The 19,817-nt window shown below is 44.8% G+C and overlaps 1 protein-coding gene across 13 annotated transcripts in view; it reads left to right on the top strand.

The window, feature by feature from the left end:
- The window catches only part of LPP (LIM domain containing preferred translocation partner in lipoma), a 443,967-nt gene that overhangs the window by 93,271 nt on the left and 330,879 nt on the right, over positions 1-19,817 (top strand). For 8 of the 13 annotated variants that reach the window (XM_050964799.1, XM_050964800.1, XM_050964802.1 and 5 more), the window contains one exon: positions 2,486-2,574. The exons of 3 other annotated variants lie outside the window; for them this stretch is intronic. The gene's annotated coding sequence lies outside the window, so the exon portion shown is untranslated. Of the gene's footprint in view, positions 1-1,193; positions 1,380-2,485; positions 2,575-12,323; positions 12,449-19,817 lie in introns of those variants that run through there. 2 more of the 13 variants (XM_050964803.1, XM_050964807.1) reach the window with 2 other exon arrangements.

The raw sequence follows: 19,817 nt of genomic DNA on the forward strand, positions 1-19,817 counted from the left end.
CCTACCGACGCCCTTCCCTACCCCACCCAGATGAATGACCAAATCACTATCCATTTACCTGCCCTAAATACATCGTCAAATAATTGGCTAAACAATGGTGTGTCTCAGTGTTTTTGTTTCCCCTGTCTTGCAATAGGACCGCCAGGCGGTGTGATAAATGGACTGACAGCTGGATCTGGTTTTACTGGGGCACGTATTGGTTCCTCTGTTTCTGTTTTGTAACTTCTTGCAGCGTGACATTTATAAACTAAAATCCTGCTTCCCCAAAGTATCAAAGGAAATAAGGCCACTTTTCACCACAGACATAAAAGGCTTCTAATGTACAAGTGCAGCAAGCAGCACTGTGAAGAACAAAGCCGACAGCTCATCACGTCTAATGCCTTTTAAGTTTATGCCTCCGTTTTCACTTCCAGACTGTCTCACGGAGCTTGAAGGCTTCAGTGATTGCCTCAGCAAGAACTGACGGAGGAAGAACTCTCTCTAACTTTTAAATGCCTCTTTTAATTTTCCTAAACCAACCTAGTGTTCGGGCCAAATTCCAGGTTTGGTGATCATGTTCGAATTAACTTAATTCCTTTGCCGGTTTCAGTTGCGTTCAGTATTTTCTTGGCTTCCAGCGCTTCTCTGTTGGTCAGTACTGCTTTGTGGTATTAAAGAGCTGCTGCTATATTCCGTGCATGTAGTTACATTCCCGTGGTAGCTTGAACTGATTCCTACATGCATATATGAGTTCCCATGTACCCTCAACCTCCATTGATGTTAGTAGGAGCTAAGATGCTCAGCCTTGGTGGTACTAGTCCTGTCAACAGCGCTGCATGCATGCTTGAAGTCAGGCACCGGTTTTGGTACCTTGCTGAATCAGGCCTATGGTTTGTGAAGCATTTTGGGATCTTTGAGGATAAAAGCCATCACAGCAATGGAAGTTGTTAGTCTATGCCACTTAGCTGGGAGTGGCCTAGTGCATAGTGCATGGGACTCACGAGACCTGGATTCTATCCTCACCTCTGCCACTGGCCTGCTGGGTGACTCTGGCCGAGAAACGGCCCCGCCCTGTGCCTCAGATTCCCCATCTGTAAATTGGGGGTGATGAAACTGGCCTGCGTCTAACGCGCTGTGAGTTCTAGAGATGCAGGAGTTAGGCCTGTTATTTCTCTAGGGGCAGTAGTGTGGCAGCTGTTAATCTTCTACCGCCAGCACTGGAAAAACATTTCTTTTTTCATAGCTGTGCCAAATGGGGCCACGTTACTTTCCTGTGCTGACAGCAGTTGATCCCACTACTAAAATGTTGGCATCAGCAAGAGAAAAATGATCCAGGAAAGCAAAAAGACCCAAGGAGGGAAAAGAATTGAAAAAGAACAAACAGCTTCATTGAAAACTTGGTGAGAGACGAGGCACAAGGGGGAAGGGGGCAGGCAGAGGGAAGAGACACGTGACTGGGTTGGTGCGTTGGCCTTTTAACCCTTGCAGACTTTGCTTTGTATATTTAATTCACGAGTTGGGTGGGTCTCAGGTCTGAACCCTGGTGGACAGGTATCTCTGTTGCAAAGCCGCTGTGCAGTTTGGTTTTGTTGGCAACCTCTGCTCTGTAGAGGCCTAAGATTTAGAGTAGGTGGGTGTGGAGGGGTATCATTTAACAAGAGATGCTTTCCTGGTAGACTTTACTGTCTCTGGCCGCTGCTTTTTGTTTGGCAGCTTTCTGGGGAACTCAGACAAACGCACTATAAATCCTCCCTGACAGACAGGCTTTGGGATATTGGTGCCCTACAGTTCTACCCACCTGATTCCTGGCCTCTTTTTTCACATTTTTTTTTTTTTTTAATCCTTGTTGAAAGGAAACCGTTTGGTTTGGAAGGGAGATTCCATTTTTTTAGGCAGTCTTGCAGAGCTGGAGGTAGATATCAATTTGTGGGCACAGAAATAACTCAAGGTTCCATCCACCCTGAGTTTCGGCCCTGGGTTTTACTGAGTGCGTCCCACAAATTTGTAAGCATGGGCTCAGAGGACATTAAAAGCGTCACCCAATATCTTCAGGATCAGTGCAGCTGATGATGTCATGCTGTGATCTGATGTATGTGGCATGTTGTCACAATACATCAAGACAAGGCAAGCCCCTTTTCATGGAGGATAGAGCTTTAGAGGTGGGACCCACAATTCTACTGATGTAAATTGGGTTTTGCCCAAGAACAGACAAAAGCATTCCTCACATTCAGGCAGCCAAATACAAGGGCATAGCTTTAGCTCCTTGCAGAGGGATTTTTCAGCATAACTCCCATCAACGCTGGTGAGGATTGTACGGCTAAATCCCAAGATTGCCCTTCTCTGCCATTCTTTGCTACTGCTTTCAACAGTCTGTTTGAATGTTCCTTGTGATTAATGTTTTGGGTGGAAGAAGGCGCAAACAGTGGAGGATGGATGCTGTTTCCCCATGTGATTCCTCCCTCTGCCATGCTAACGGAACAACTTTATTTTTCTTTTCTTGCTGCAGAAATTCAGAGTGTGAATGTGCGACCTGTTGGATGTGAGCGCCTTCTTTTAAAGCAGACTGGCAGTTTCCTAATCTCTCACTTGCCTGGGGTAAGTAAAAAAAAAAAAGCCATTAGCAGCAATATGTCAAAGGGAGGGCAAGTGGATTTTGTGCCTGGGCTAGTACATTTCTGTGATAGTTTTGTAAGCTTGTCCTGCAGGATTAGGATTTGAAGGGTGTGACACATGTAATTAGAAAGACATTGCTACATTAATACCTAGATTGACAGGTGACTTCAGCTTAACAATAACTCTGCTGTCCTTAATGTTTCTGTTACCTGAACAAGCACTTCCTGCTGGAGAGGACTATGAACCCATGGATAATTAACACAGTCCTCAATCATTCATGTGCAATATAACAATGTGATAAAAGCAGGAGTTAATGGATAAAAAAGAAACAGGACTGACCCTGACTTGGAGTTTGGTTATCTTTTGCGATGCACTATGCAGAGCTGCATGTCCCTATTTCTGTCAATCTCATTTGTTTAATGTGGATTGGAGCACAGTCGTCCAGACTTGAATGCAAACTACTCCAGACGTTGGATTATCTGAGCACATTACCAGATCATAGAATCTTAGAATCTCAGGGTTGGAAGGGACCTCAGGAGGTCATCTAGTCCAACTCCCTGCTCAAAGCAGGACCAATCCCCAACTAAATCATGTAAATAAAGGTGTAAATAATCCAGGTGAACAATCTATACCGAGTTCTGCTTATTCCCTTCTCATCTCTAGAGTCAGGTGAGATCAGGAGCGGCGCCAGGGTTTCTGACGCCCTTGGCGGACGGCCATTTCGCCGCCCCTCGTGGCCCCGGTGGACCTACCGCAGTGATGCCGGCGGATGGTCCGCTGCTGGAAAGGCTCCGGTGGAGCTGCCGCAGTGATGTCAGCTGGCGGTCCGCTGGTCTAAAGGCTCCGGTGGACCTGCCGCAGGCATGACTGCAGTAGGTCCGCTGGAGCCTTTAGACCAGCGCACCATCCGCCGAAATGACTGTGGCAGCTCCACCGGAGCCTTTCCAGCAGCGGACCGTCCGCCAGCATGACTGCGGCAGGTCCACCGGACCCGCGTGCCACCCCTCCGGGAAAATAGCGCCCCCCCCAAAAATTCTGGCGTCCTAGGCCATTGCCTAGATCACCTAAATGGTAGCACTGGCCCTGGGTGAGATGGGTTTGAACTTCATTTTTCTCTTCTTGTCCTTCCGGTCTCATTCTTCCTTGCCCTGTTCTGAGAACGGGCAAAGCAGACTTTTTGTGTGTGCATACCTTGTACAGGAAAGATGTGTCCGAGAGATAGGTTTTGAGGTTTGTCCCCCAAGTGCCTGTTAAATTCTGTTACCTCTCACTGTGGTCCCACAGTGAGATGTATGAGTCATGAGTCTCCCAGGAAAGCGTGGGAGAAATTTGAGTGGTTCTGCCACTTTTACTGAGAGATCATAACAAGAGAGGGTGGAGCTCGTGTTAAATTTCACCTTCCTCAGGTGGTTAGATATCAGAGAAACACACTTGATGGAAGAAGCCCCATCGCTTGGGACTTATGAAACTAAAATGAGCAAGACCCTAGAAAATGTGTTGTGCATTGGCCAGGAGACAGGTTGGATGCTCTTGATGTGTGCTTTCCATAGGCAAGCTGGCATCCCACTATAATATTTCATTGTAATAGGGTAAGAGCTTGGAAAAGCATCTGTCAACCACTCAGAGAGACAGAAATTGTTAAGGGGACTCCCTCCCAGAGTCACCTTGGCATGCGTTTGTTCTTTCACGGGATCTCAGAAGCTCTGGCAACTCTCTGCTTAGATCTTCAAAGCAAAATATGTCAACGACAGAGCACAATTTACAGTGCGACCCCCTGATCTTTTTGATCTTGAACAATCAATTAAATCTAACACGTTGTCGTTCCCCTCATTGCAAGGACTATTAATAAGCTGAGGTGCTACATCAGTGATACAGCTTGATTTCCATCTTTTTTCTTTTAATGACTCTGACCTTTCGGGCTGGGTCAGGGTCAGATTATTTACAAAGGCTGCTCTGTAAATCTGCCTCATAGACTCATAGACTTTAGGGTCAGAAGGGACCAATATGATCATCTAGTCTGACCTCCTGCACAAAGCAGGCCACAGAACCCTACCCATCCACTTCTATAACAACCCCCTAACCTATGTCCGAGTTATTGAAGTCTTCAAATTGTGGTTTGAAGACCTCAGGCTGCAGAGAATCCACCAGCAAGTGACCCATGCCTGACGCTGCAGAGGAAGGCGAAAAACCTCAAGGGCCTCTGCCAATCTGCCCCGGAGGAAAATTCCTTCCCGACCCCAAAGGACGGATGTTAACGTTATAATATTATTGCATTGGTGAAAGTAAACAATGTTGAATTCTTGTCCAGATCTCTTCTCTAGCATTTAAAGTGACGGTAAAGCTCATGCTGCATCATGATGATGATGATGATTCATAGCATGTGCATTGTGACTTCCACCTGAGGATCTCGCGAGTGCTTAGTGTATATCATGAGAGTCAGGTGAGCCCTGTGACTCAGACATTGGAGACACAGCAAAGCAGTAGCAGAGCTGTGAATATAACCCAGAAGTCCTTAGTTCCAGCTTTAATGCACCCTAGTTGGTGTCAGTTCTGTAGTACTGTGTGAATGATTTTGCAACTGAAAATCTGTATTTTTTTCCATTCTATTTCTGCTACGCCCACAAAGGAAGATATCTCAGGATTCTTCTAATCTCTGTACCCTGCAAAGAAAACCTATTTCCTTTCACACGCTTAAGAACAGAAGTCTCGTTCTGAGTGCCAGTGAACACAATTTATATTTGTTGCTTAACAGAGCCCTACCAGATCCTGGTGTGTTTTGACTAGCACTGTATTGCTAGTTTGGTATGAATGTTCTGTGAGCACTTTGGGAATCCCGAGCACTGATGGGCGGTTGGTTGGGTTTTCCCCATTCTTAATGTTCATAGAAACAGTTCCTAGATGGCTCCATCCTGACCATTTCCACAAAGGGAGTATGCAGAGGTTAAGGACAGTTTTTGATTACCAGTGAGAGAAGTTAGTGGCATATGAGCCCAGTTTCTGTGGTTCCATGAATACTGCCAAAGCCTTCAAAAGCACAGGAGTCGCAACCCAGTGGGGGATTTTTAAGGAAAAATATCAGGTAGTGTAGGTCAAAAACGTATCATTTGGGTTTAAAAAATCCCACACCCTTTAATAGAATTTTTTAAATAATTATTTCTAATATTCAGTTAAAACAATTCTTTTGGGGTGGGTTTAACTGCTCATCTGCGGTGCTTGCAACTTCATCCGCTACCTGTTGGACAAGAACTGACCTGTGCATGTGAGGTGGCTCAGTGGCGAATGTATTTATCCTCCCAACACCCTGGGAGGTTGGGGGGTGCAATTATCCCCATTTTACAGCTTAGAAAACTGAGTTATGGAGCAGCTCAGTGACTTGTCATACAGGAAGGCGGTGGACAAGCTGGAGTGTATTGCTATTATTTATTTGTGTCATAGCAGTGCCCAGAGACCCCTAACCAAGGTCAGGGTCCCTTTGTGCTAGGTACTGTACAGATGCATAATGAGAAGACTGTTCATTCCCTGAAGAGCTGACAGTCTAACTAGAGAAGACAGAGAAAAGGTGCCAGATGAAGCAGCAGTGCAAAGAGGTGAAGTGATTTTTCCAAGGTCATGCAGCAAGTTAGTGATGGTCAGTCTTAAAATCCAGTTCTCCAGAATCTGGAAACCTTCCTTCCTCTACCTAAAATGCAAGTGTCTATGAAGTGAAACTGACCGGTCCCTTCTCTTTGTTGGAACTGAGTGGAAAAAAAATCAGAGTCTTTTTTTAAAAAAAGAAAAAATCAGAGTTTTAAAATTCCTTTAGTTTTAATAATTGAGGGCCAGATCCCCGGGTGGGGTGTGTGTGCGCGCAGGGCTCCACGCATTGTAACAAGTAATTTAATAACCCTTTGACAGACCAACTTGCCTTCCACCTGAAACTGACGTATGAGGAAAGTAGGATGTCAGAGCATTCAGGTGCCTTATTGCAGAACATGACCTTAATGCTGAGTTTAGTCAGACAGCATCCTTCACAGGTGATGTGATTATCAAAGGTAGATATCTTTGTACTTGCACAGTCTTTCTTCTTACGATGTGTAGAGGGAAAGGCTTCTAGTGCCTGGCTATGTTACATGGCCCAGGCGGCCAGCAAGCTTCGCTTTTTTTATAACGAGAGAATTAACGTTAGCAGTAGGGGGTGATAGTCACTTTGAATTAAATACCGGCAAGGCACGGGAAAATGGCAGCGTTAAAAGGCCCCCATCTATTGTATGAATAGATAATTCCTCTTCAGAACCATGTTTAAGATGCCATATCCATAAATACTAGTACAGCACTTTGATTCCAATTTTCAGGTAAGATGCACATTTTTTTGAGTATTCTGTCTGTCACATTCAATACTTTAGTGTGCCATCCTCTCAGGCTTATTAGCATAATTGCACTGCTTAAGCAACAATAAAAAATTCAACAGTAAAATAGCAGTTAGCACAGGCAATTTGTTATCAAAAGCTTTTACTTAAGGACAGGTTCACCGCATATTTATTAGTGAGTTAGTGTTATAAGTTATTTTTATTTAGAAAAACAAAAAGGGAAAATGTTTTTAGGAGAGTTTTTTTTTTTTTTAAAAAGGTAAATTGAAAAGTCTGAAAATTGGTCACGGCTTCTTTTTCTGTTATGTAAAAGCTCAGCCCATTTACACGTGTAGTGGAGAAGAGATTATAGAACTAACTTGGGTTTCGTGTCTCTTCTGAGCAAAATGACTGCAAAATCTTTTAAAGTCTGCTAGGATGGCTTGATTAAATCTCTTGGCAGTTTTTTCGCTGTTCCAACCCCTTCTCCAGCCTCAACGGAATTCTTTCCCTTGCTATTAAGAACCATGAGAGCCACTGAAAAACCCTTGTGCACTGAGGTGTACAGGTCAGTTGCACTGGTGTCAATAGCCTCTGTGCTGTGGCTGGAGGCAGAACCAGACCTGTTGGTTGCTTCAGGAAGGGGTGGACTCACCTCCTAGACAGTTGCCAGCCTGTTCCAAAGGGCCTGAGACACTTTGAAAAGATTAATCATTCATTTCTCATTAGGGTACTTGTGCAGCTCTCTTTAAAGTGGGTGTGATGCTTGTGGGGAAGGAGGCTACGCAATGCTAGCGGGTTCTCAGTTCAGTTCCCAGAGGACCAGTGTCTATGTCATATAAGTGCCGTTATCTTTTGCACCAATTTGTTGTCTTTGCTGACAGCCTGAGAAAATGAAGGGGTAGAGACTGAATGGGCAAGGCAGGCAGATTTTCCCCCTTGGTCCTAGGTGTTTCCAGAGTAGAGCTGACATGCACTGGCAGAGGGCAGTGTGTGGACTGCGACATTACTGACCACTTGCTTTCTTCTCGCATTCTATGACGAAATTGGAAATGGTCCATTTCCAGGAAACATTTAACTGAGGTGTGCACATGCAGATGTTCCTACACAAAAAAGGCTTACTGCAGACGGGCAGAAGGGTAGGGGGTGGGAGAAAGAGACAAGATCTCACATTTTCCACAGGTGTTTTTATTGTTAAAAAAAAGAAGAAGCCATTTTTGTCATAATTTACCAGTGATGGAAATGCATGGAAGAAGGGTGCAAAATTACACACGGGAGAAGGGTGCAAAATTACACTTCCCCCCACCAATATAAAACTGTTCTAATGGAAAAAACCCACTAGGTGAAAACAGGAATTTTGCCCAGTTTATGTGGGGAAAGCCAGCTGCTGCTCATATTGCTCATAGAATCATAGAAATGTAGGCCTGGACAGGGCCTCAGTAGGTCATCTAGTGCAATCCCCTGCACTGAGGCAGAGCCAAATATTATCTAGACCATCCCTGACAGGTGTTTTTCTGGCCTGCTCTTAAAAACTTCTAGTGACAGAGTTTCCACAACCTCCTTAGGTAATTTGTTCCAGGGCTTAACTATCCTGACAGTTAGGACGTTTTTTCTAATGCTCAACCTAAATTACCCTTGCTGCAATTTAAGCCCATTGCTTCTTGTCCTATCCCTGGTGGTTAAGGAGAACAATTTATCACCCTCCTCTTTATAAACTTTGATGTAGGTGATGATTGTTATCACGTCCTGCTGCCTTCACTTCTCCAGAGTAAACAAAACCGTTTTTTCTAGTCTTTCCTCATAGGTCTTGTTTTCTAGAACTTTAATCAGTTTTGTTGCTCTTCTCTGGACTTTCTGCTTTTTGTCCACGTCTTTTCCGAAGTGCGGTGCCCGGAACTGGACACAATACTCCAGTTAGGTCCTTCTGAGTACTGAGCAGAGCGGAAGAATTACTTCTTGTGTCTTGCTTACAACACTCATGCTAATACATCCCAGAATGATGTTCGGTTTGGGATCCACTACAACATCTGGATCTGTTTTGCTGTACTCCTTCCTAGGCAGTCATCTCTCAATTTGTATGTGTGCAATTGATTATTCCTCCCTAAGTGGAGTACTTTGCATTTGCTCTTATTGAATTTCATCCTATTTCCTTCAGATCGTTTCTCCAGTTTGTCTAGATTGTTTTGAATTCTAACTCTGTCCTCCAAAGCACTTGCAACCCCTCCCAGCTCAGTACTGTCTGCAGACTTGTAAGCATACTCTCTATACCATTATCCAAATCATTTATGAAGATATTGAATAGAAAATTTCCATCTCCAGGGCTGTCAGTTGGCTCCTTTCAGAAATGCTGGAAAAGTGCGGGTGGGGGAAATCAGAGATGTATTTTTTAAACATGCTTTTCTAAGTGCTGTGGATCATTTGGGGGCGATGTTGAAATGCAAGACATTAGTATATTTGCTTCAGATGCCCCCCACCCGATCTTCTCTCACGGATGTTGTTCCTAAAATCCGGATCCTTCTTAAAGGTTCCTTCACTGATGTGTGCATTGTTTTGAATATTCCCTTCACCCCCAGGGGTTAGTTGTCCGTCTTTCCCTCTCTACCCAGTCTCTGTGGATTGTCCCCCTGGAGTGCCTTTACTTAGATACCTCTAGAGATCCTTCCACCCGCCCCTACATCCCCATCTCCGCTCCTTCTCACCATCGAAACTACTCTTTCACCCCGGCCTGAAGACACTCCCCCTCTTTTGAAACTCAGCACATGTTGGCTTACCTTTGTATTGACAGACCCTCAACCTTGTGTTACCCTGCTATAGTGATCACTCTCCCCCACCATGGCAACGGATGTTAGCTCTGGAGACGACGGACATTCATTTCATTGCGAACTATTTCTGTGATGTTAGAGCATTTAAAGAAGAAACTACAGTGTATTGTTAGTGCTGTCTCATGATCTGAGTGGAAGGGGTAATACCACTTACTTCACCCCCCCCCCCCCAATCTAATCCCTCGTTTAAACTAATCCTGATGAGGGAGAAGTGAAGGTAAATTTGCTCCAGGGCAGAAGCTAATGTTCATAGTGAAACAGGATGTGCAAGCAGGTTGTGGAATTGGAAGGGGAGCCCATGGAAACAGGTGAAACTAACTGGGTGCATATTAGAGAAGTGATGAGCTTGTGAAGCCCTGTTTGCAAACATGCTCTTCTGTGAATGTGTGAAATTTTTAAGGCACTGATCATTTCGGTTCCCCTTTTCGGGTGCGAAAACACTTATTGTTTAGATATGAATTTTGTCTTTCAGCCCCTTTATGGATATGAATGTTGTGCTGCTTTTTGGCTGTCTCTTATGAAACCAACTGGTACTGTACAATATTTAGACTTTCATATCAACTCAGACACCGATGTTGGTAACGTTCCTGGGAAAATGCTGATGTACATGGAACCCAACTGCAATTCAGGGAACTTTGCCCTCAAAGAAGAGTTGACCATGTTCAGAATTGGGATTGGCACATTTCCGGGCAATCTAGGCCTTCACTGCAAATGGGCTCTCACTGTAGCTGGGATAATTATGAACAGGTTCCATTGAACATTTCTGGAGCCTTCAAATGCCACTTGTTCTGTTGATGCTCATGTCTCTTTTTTTATGGTGCCCAGACTTAGCTCAGGAGTTAATCCAGGGAAGTCCGATGGCCTGCGTTATGCAAGAGGTCAGTTTAAATGATCACAATGGTACCTTCCAGCCTTGAAATCTGTGAATCTCCTTGGTTACCCGAGCACCTCTCAGAATACATAGCATGCATATAACAATACTATTATTATTTGGACTATGATAGTGCCTGGAGGCCCCATCCATTCTGCTGGGCACTCTAAACACACAAAGTAAGAGCCAGTCCCTGCCCCAAAGAGCTTACCAGCCAAATAGGGAAGAGAGACTAAGGGGTAAGAGGGAAAATGAAGAGACAGAGATCAATGTGACTTGTCCAAGAGTCCAGGGATAGAATCCAGGTCTCCTGACTCACAGTCCAGTGCACTGTGCGCTGGATCATGGTGCCTCAGACTGACTTTTTCTCTCCTTTTTTTCCGCTCCAGTCAGCCAGGCCTGGGCTTACTGACTGGTGGGATTATTTCAGGCCAGCTGCTTGAAATGGATTTTTCCTGCTGCTCTGAACCTGCTGAGGTTGATACTCATCCCGATCTTATCTAAGAGCAAGTCCAGATTCATGGACCGGTCACTGAGAAATCTCTGTATTGTGCATGAGGCGAACCCTGGAGCTTGGCCATTCCATGTCTCTAGTGGCTGTCAGAGGTCACGATCACTCAGGGTGAGGGAAATTCCTCAGGGAACTAGAGCCAGTCTCATGCGGGGGAGGGCTTTGAAGCTGAGGACTGAAACCTGCTGGTGTGGGGAGCCATGTTGGAGTTTGGAGCACTGGGACAGTGGGCTCTCAACAGGCTTTGTTTCCAAGTAGACGGGCTTCTGTATGAAACCACGGTAGCTCTTGCTTATTTTTGTTAAGGTCGACAATTTCATTCCTAGGGCAGAATGGTACAATAATATGGTGTGGAGGGCCCAGGCCCGTGGATTGCCATGTTGAAATCCAGCCCCAAAAGGATGGGACACAATCTGCTTGCCTGTCCTCAGGTGAGAAGGGTGTTTCTTGTGGCGTTGGCTCTTTGGGTATTCAAAACCCGGGAGGTTTCCAGGTGGGCACCAATGTTTCAGAGTGACTTACTGGTGTGAGGACAGTCACCCTCAGAGGGAGGTCATGTCACAATGGTGTGAGGTCTTTGAGGTGCTGTAGGTGGGGTTTTCTGAGCTGCAGGGTGAATCCCATTGACTAATGTTGAGCTCTTGTTTTAAAAAAGAAACATGCAGTCCATTTTGCAGAACGGGTAATATTGTAGGGCCCCGAGGCTTCATATCAGAGTAGCTGTCGTGAAAGCTAGGAAGTACCCCTTGCGATGGACAGTTGTGTGTTCGAGGACTATAGGGTCAACTTCTGCAGTCAAATAAACACATACTTGTGTGCGCCTCCAATCCACGTTAATGAGGGAAGTGCATGCATACTTCTCTAAAGGAAAAATGTGACTCAAAGAATTTAGCAATGATAAATGCCCTCAAAATTCTTACTCTGGAATTTGTAAAGCTTGAAACATCTGTTCCCTAAAATGCTTTGATCGTGTTGTGGGGCTTTTAAAAATGATACTTAAGGATCCCACTCATTTCATGAAGTCTGTGAGATTCCTTTCATTTCCCTTTTCATGTAGCAAGATGGCAAATTTCACAGTGTACATTACATGACTTAAAAGACATATTTGAATGGTTAGGATCAACCAAACAGTCTTTTATAAGGTGCTAGAAACGTTCCAGTTACATACCCGAGGAATCAAAGAATTTCCACTTACTTTTTAGATTGTGGGAGCTGTACTTGAAAAATTTCTAGAATCTGGGAATGTCTTGCGAAGAACTAAATTCAAAACCCAAGCAAGTTCCAGGAAAATGAAGTCCCAACATTTGGAAATATTGATGTCAGGAAAGTAGGTTTTTTTTTAGTTTTTCTTCGCAGTGGGACTGCAGAGTTGGGTCTCTCCGTGTACAAAAATTCACGTGCTTCTTGCACATTGAAATAGCTCTTTTTCTTGGTGCCTTTTTCTCTATGATCAGTAACTTTCTTAGTCACCTGCTTTTCTATGGAGAATCAAACTTTCTCCTTTTCTCAGCACATGAGGCAACCTCTAAATGCCTATCTACATGTCGCTTTGGATTTATGGCCAACTGAAATGTTGCACATCTGTCCATCTGTAGGCTCAGATGGACAGATGTGCAACACTCAGAGCCATGTTCTGCGCTTACACCTCCGAGAGCTGGTATTTAGCAGGACTATTTCCTGAATGAGAATCTCCTTTTGGCTAGATCTAAATTTTATGCTGTAAAATGTTCCATGCTTATCTACGCATGAGCTCTGTTATCTTGACTGCTTGATGATACAACTAAACCATTCTGACATGGGGGGAGAGGAAAGCACTCAAATATTGAGATGGACTGAGGGAATCTCCACCTCCAGGCATCTGAAACCCATAGCCTGCTGTGCCAGAAGAGCTCGCAGTCTAAGTATGAACTCTGTATAGTGACTGACTTATCAGTACTAGCCAAACATGTGTTTATGCTGCTTGAGGGTTGATCTCCTCTCACCCCTCCCATTTAGAAATATTTCTGAATCAATTTCTGCTATGTCAATTTACCCATGTTTCAGAAGTGGCAAGCCCAAGCTTCCCCTCTCTGCTCAATCAAGGGCAATTGCAAACCATTTAAAAAACATGTGGTGTGACATCCCATGTATTGAAAGAGAGAGAAAGAATGATGTAACACAGGGGTCGGCAACTTCTGGCACGTGGCTCGCCAGGGTAAGCACCCTGGTGGGCCAGGGCAGTTTGTTTACCTGCTGTGTTGGCAGGTTCGGCTGATCGTGGCTCCAACTGGCTGTGGTTTGCCGCTCCAGGCCAATGGGGGCGGCAGGAAGTGGCACGGGCCGAGGGATATGCTGGCCACGGCTTCCTGCCACCCCCGTTGGCCTGGGATAGCGAACTGCTGCCAGTGGGAGTTGGGATCAGCTGAATCTGCCAAAGTGGCCGGTAAACAAACTGCCCGGCCCACCATGCTGCTTACCCTGGCGAGCCGCGTGCCAAAGGTTGCCGACCCTTGATGTAACAGGTAGTTTTGACTCAGCTGGTAACTTATGATCCCATGTTATTCCTGTAACATTTCTAATATGTGATCCACATTTTTTATTGTTAGGGCATTTCCACATATTGTGTGTTCGAGGTCCAGGTTACCAGCACATATCATTGTCCCAGAGTGATCTGTCTGGACAAGTGTACAGGGACAGTCCCATACATGTTTCGTTATGATTTTAAATTGCTGCAATTTAATTTTGGACTCACTTAGCAGATCTAGCAGTACTGTGCAATATAACTGCCTATTGTTTCTCATCAGATTATGTACTGAACTCACATTCCCACCTCCCTCTCAGAGACTGAAATGTACAAGAAGGACAAAATATTAAGATTTCATAAAATGTTGAGATTGGGCCCAGATTCTTAGCTGGTGTAAACTGGCATAGTTTCATTAAAATCAGTGGAGCAGTGTCGATTTACACCTGCTGAGGATCTGGCCCTAGAATAGCAGAGGAGCTGTAAAGATGATTTTAGTGTCCCAGGCCAGCAAGAATGCAAATAGATTGAAATTATACGAAATCTCAAATGTATCTGTGTATCGAAAGGAAAGCACAGAATACGTTGGACAGGGGATTGGAGAGGAAGCACCAACTAGAGTTTCTGAGTAGTTTGTTCTTCTAGTTGGTTCCATTGTTATTGTTTTGCTATACATAGAGACATTTATAGTAAAACAGCCAGCCAAACCCAGAGGGGCAGAGAACGCGGCAATGAAGCCATCATTGAGGTCAATGCTAGCAGTGAACTGGCAAATGTGGTGGCTGTGGGATTTTGCATTTAATGTTTGTCTGGATAATACGGAGAAGCGCAGGGTTAGTGAACTGTGGCCAGTTTTCCTCTGAGGTGCTTTGTTGGCACTTTGTGGCTGTTTTTCATGCTCCTTTACTGCAGTCTGATAATGTTGACAGATCTAAAGGAATTGACAATGGACACCTTAAAAAAAAAATCTGGACAGGGCCATTGCTGTCTAGCTTTGCATGTGAACTCCTTGTGCACAAACACTTTTCTTCTCTTTGATTAAGTATCCGGTAAAACCTACTCACATGCCCTGCAATGAAACTTTAATGAAGCAAGAGGGTGTTTTCATGTCATCTGAGTAATGGGTGAGGAAGGGATTCCAGTAACTGAGTTCTCTGAGCACTTCATTCCACACTCAGCGTTAATGTTACTAGAAAGCTTCCAGCCACACTGGAGGTGGAGCTGGCCTAGAGTGAACAGGTCTGGCAAACCCAAGACCTTGTTGTTACTATTGAGAGGTGGAAGAGGAGAGTGAATATATATAAAGTAATTTTTAAAGGGAATGTGGTGTTGTGGAAGACAGCTGCTTCCTGGTGAATTTGGTTTTTCTGTTTTTAACAACGCACAGTCATCCTGTGGAACTCATTGCCAGGGGATGTTGTGAAGGCTAAAAGCATAACTGGGTTGAAAAAGAATTAGATACATTCATGGAGGATGGGTCCATTGGTGACTATTAACCCAAGATGGTCAGGGACACAACTCCATGCTCTGGCTGTTCCTAAACCTCTGACTGCCAGAAGCTCGATCCGGCTGACAGGATGAATCAATTGATAATTGCCCTGATCTGTTCATTCCCTCTGAAACCTCTGGCACTGACTGCTCTTGGAAGACAGGCTACAGAGCTAGATGGATCATTGGTCTGACCCAGTATGGCCATTCTTATTTTCAGCTACAACAGATAAACCACAGCTCCTGTCCTGCCAGTTTGCCTCAATCCTGTTTTATCTGCCATAGTCCTTCTCAGTAGCCTGAGTGAGAGGTTAATGATCACTCCTGGCCCATTCAGATGCTAGTCTCTCTTTTTTAGGTTGGCAAGAATAGTCCTTTAGTCTTCTGCTTGAGGATCTGAAAGCACTTAACCAAGCCTCTGTTAATTGAGCCTTGCAACACCTGGCAACGTGGGGGAAGTTGTATCACCCTCATTTTTACAGCTGGGGAAACTGAGGCACGGGGAAGCTAAGTGGTTTGAAGAACGTCAAGTGGCAGAACTTTCTATGCCAATTCCTGTGGCCTTAATTACAAGAGCACCCAATGGTTGTGGTGGTGTTTGTGATGTAGACGTACCTACTTATCTAAGTCTCTTCACCCTCCCAATTCAGGTCACAAAAGAACGACATATTACTGCTCCTGCTAAAAGAGTGAGGTCTGTGGCTAGAAGCCTGACCACGGGAGGAAGGAATTGCATGAGGAATGTATTTCAAAGTCTCTTTAAAGGGTTTCCTCCTAGTTTGTATGTGGGAGTCATGTGAACCTGAATGGGCAAGTACCAAAAGATCACATCTGCCCCCCAGGGAAAAGAAGAGAATCCTGCTTGGACAAGAGAATAATCTTCCAGTAAATGGTGTTGAGGGTTTGGTCTCTGTGTAGCAACTGCCTCCGTCTTGCAGGCAGTCGCACCCTCTTGGGAGATGGGCTGGGGCTGGAAAAAAAGGCGCCTGGCTGAGATGAGGAGATCCGTCATAGCCATCTGTCAAACTAGAAGAATATCTCCCATTTGTATCGTGTCTTTCATCCCAGTTATATTTAGGGATTGTGTCACCCGCCTCGGGGTGGAACGTGGCTGCTGTGTGACACAGCAATATGCAATAATGTTTTTGGACAGGAAGTAAAGGATAATAATGTATCCAATTGAAACTACTGCTTAGGTAGGCGGAATGCAATTACAGGGTTGGAATGGGGCCATGACACCATGGCAAACAGCCCTACACTTGCAGAAAATACTGAGATATTTCATAACCGCATGCAGTCAAGACTTGTGCTTTTCTCATCCAGAATACAGTATCACAGCACTGAGTCTGGGAATTGGGTCAACATTGTCTCAGGGGGAGGGCGCCATTGATTTAATCCCCAGCAACATGTCTTGGAGCAGCCTGGGGGCTTTCTCTGGGAGGTCTCCCATTCACATATCAACCACTACTGACTTCTTGAGGTCTGACGAGATCCCAGTCAGCTCTGACCTGGCTGTCACTCAATCTCTGGCATGAAAGCAGTGGGAACACCTCCCAAGGAGTCATGAACAGGGAGTGAAATCCTGGGATGTGCTCTTGCTCTGCAAAGATGGATACCTCTTGCATCCTCTACCTTGTGTCTTTCTGACTAGGGTTTTTCCAGGATGCAGAATTCCCTGCATACTCTGCGATATCCCCAGCAAGCCAGACTGCCTAAACAGGCTAGTGTCTGTACTTGGCGTTTTCCCCCTAAGGCTATGAATAGTGTGATTGCCAGCAGTCAGAGCTCTTTATAAGCAACCACATTTATTCTTAAGGTGAGAGCGTTACAGAGAAAACATACACAAACAACAAAAGTCCCTATACACGTGCTGAAAGCTTCCCAGAGATCACCCTCCACTCTTATGCGGCCTCAGAAGGCCCAAGACTTTCCATCCCTTCCCACAAAGGATTGGGCCCCCACTTGGACAGGTCCTGTCTGTTAGCTGGATCAGAAGGAAGGCCCCGAGATAGTTTAAGCTCAGATTATTTATGCAAAAGGCTTTTCTTTGTCTGTTGGTCCCTGGAGAATCTGGTTTGAACCAGCACATGCGAGCCTCTCCAGGTGGAGGTGTTACAACCCAAGTGAATTTGCCTAATTACCTTCCACTGTTCTTAGTTTCTGGAGGGCAGTGATCTCCTTCCCTCAGGCATTACATACAATCCCAGGCCCACAATGATACATACACTTAATATAGTAAAATGTCCCCAAAGTCATTACAGGAAATTATCATCTGTCACAATCCATATGCTCTCATATTCGACCAATATTTTCCTCCTCTTCTATGTTCTCCTTCCCCCACAGCCACCTGTGTAAGTACTTTGTGATCCACATCACCATAGTACCTGAGCATCTACTTAGAGCAGAGTCTCACCAGATTGCAGGGGAAGGTATCCTTATTTTAAAGAGAGAGAGAGAGACATACACATTCTGCCACTTGTATTTAAAACATGAGGTTTGTAGCATGATTGGCATAATACTGATACTTGATTTCTTTTTGTACCTTTTATCCCAAAGCACGTCATATTACAAATGTGCAGGATTTCCAAAATGCAGCTGCCTCTGGGCTGTGGCAGCAGCCAATGAAGTAGGCTCTCTCACTTTGCACAACAATTCAGAAAAAGAGAGCAGTTCTGGGTAAAGATTTTTGAATTTGATCCTTTGTGCATCATTGAAAATGTTTTCTCACTTGTGCGTGGCTAAAGATACTTTTGGAAAAGATATATTTAAGTGTCTTGCTTTCTTATTTTGCTTTTATTTGTGCAGAGTTTGTAAGCTTGATATTTGCTAAAAGCAGATAATTATAATTAGCTCTGCACATACGTCAATCTCGTATGATTCATTAGTCACACATTCCTGGGTAAAACAAAACAATGATGAGACTGGCCAAAGGATCTCGCTGTGACTGATCTGACAGCAGATGAGGTAGAGAGAAAAACTAAGGCCAAGTCTACACAATAAACTTAGATCGGTATAACTACATTGCTCAGGGGTGTGAAAAATCCCCACCCCGACAGATGTAGTTATCAGTGGACACAGCGCTGGGAGAAGCAGAGATGGATTAACTACAGCGACAGGAAAAGCTCTCCCATCAGTTTAGTAGCAGCTTCACTGAAATGCTGCGCTGCTCAGCCTTTGAAGTGTAGACCTCCCCTGAGAGTGAAAAGGGCCCTGTCAAGGCCTTTAGATCCCAAATTGAAGTTTTATTTAAAAAAAAAAAGTTGAAAATTAAATAGAAATGACTTCTTCAGCTCTAAATGGCATGCTGCGAAAAGCCAGATGCTGTAGCATTGTGCTAATGCATGAGAACGAGGAAGCAAAATGGTGTTTCTGTGGCCTGCCTCCCTGTATCTGAGCGCTTCATTCCTTGCATTTAGCCCTTATCAGAGGAAAAGTGGTGGGATCTCCCTTTTGTAGGATGGGACAGTAAGGCTAAGGGCCAGAAGCTTTTCAGAGTAGTCTCTCTAATTCTGAGCACTGCCAGGTTTTGGATGTGCCTTGACACTCCTTTTCAGGAGGGCTGAGGCAGAAGTCAACGGGTGGCAGAAAACCCAGCCTGACTTGGGCATCCAAAATCTGTCTCTGAAAATTTGGACCCCTATGTGTTAGGACCCCTAAAAATCAGGGCCTATCTCTTTCTCCCTGACCTCCCGACTGCAATAACTGGGGAGGGCATAGGACTGAGTCTAACATCCTTTAATAACATGGTACCCTGACATTTAATGTTCCTTAGTGGGATCAAGGAGCAAGCCTTTGCCCTGGGTAATTCCTGCAGATGAAATAGGCAGTGTACAGCAGCACAAACAAAAGGAAATTGCCCCTCTGAAGAAAGGAGATGCTTGTCTTGTGGTGTCTTTCAGCTAGAAGGAGCAATTACAAAGCCAAGCAAAAGGTACAAAAGAGTGTATTTGCCATAACAGCTCAGACAAATAGTCCCTAACGTCCAGCAGTGACCTGTGCTGGCTGCATCTAAGTCAGGCAAGGCTTGTGCTAATGATGCCTCGGGTGTGTTGTGGGCTGGCAGACATGACTATTCTTCACAAATGTACCATATAGGAGAAGATTTTTGGAGCTTTAATATCCTAGATTCTGCAGGGAGCTGAATAAAATGGCAGCATTGGGGCTGCGGCACTTGTGGTTGTGGCAGTGGGATTCCTTATACCTACTTTCTAGGGAACTAAAATTAAAGGTATGTTTTATGGTCCTTGTGAGAGTGTTGTCAGTTTCGAGGGAGAGGGAAATGTATACTGCCCAGTAACTATATCCTTAAACCACTTTCTGTTTGTTTCCCAGTAAGCAGAAATAAGTTAGATTTTCTATCTCAAAATGGAAAAATTAATTATCTAACTTGGCCGCAGAGTTTCTCTTGCCCCTCCCCAAAAGGAAGGCAGTGATTTGTTGGAACGGAGCAGCTTTCATACAATCAATATTGCAAAACCTGCAAGTGGCTATTTAATAATAGCACTCACCATCTGACCCCCTGGCTTGGGAGCAAATCGATGCCGTGTATTGGTTTCAGTGATTCTTCCCTGTAACCCATGCTAGCACATTGTGGGTCTTCGCTGCCCACCATAGCGACTGGGTCCAAGCAAGAGGCTAAAAGCCTACTACTGTTACCGGACAGAGGTAACTGCTTTAGCTCATGCTTTTAGTCCCAGATGCAAACTCC

The sequence above is a fragment of the Gopherus flavomarginatus genome, chromosome 8 (genome assembly GCF_025201925.1).
Source record: "Gopherus flavomarginatus isolate rGopFla2 chromosome 8, rGopFla2.mat.asm, whole genome shotgun sequence".
Taxonomy (NCBI): Eukaryota; Metazoa; Chordata; order Testudines; family Testudinidae; genus Gopherus; species Gopherus flavomarginatus.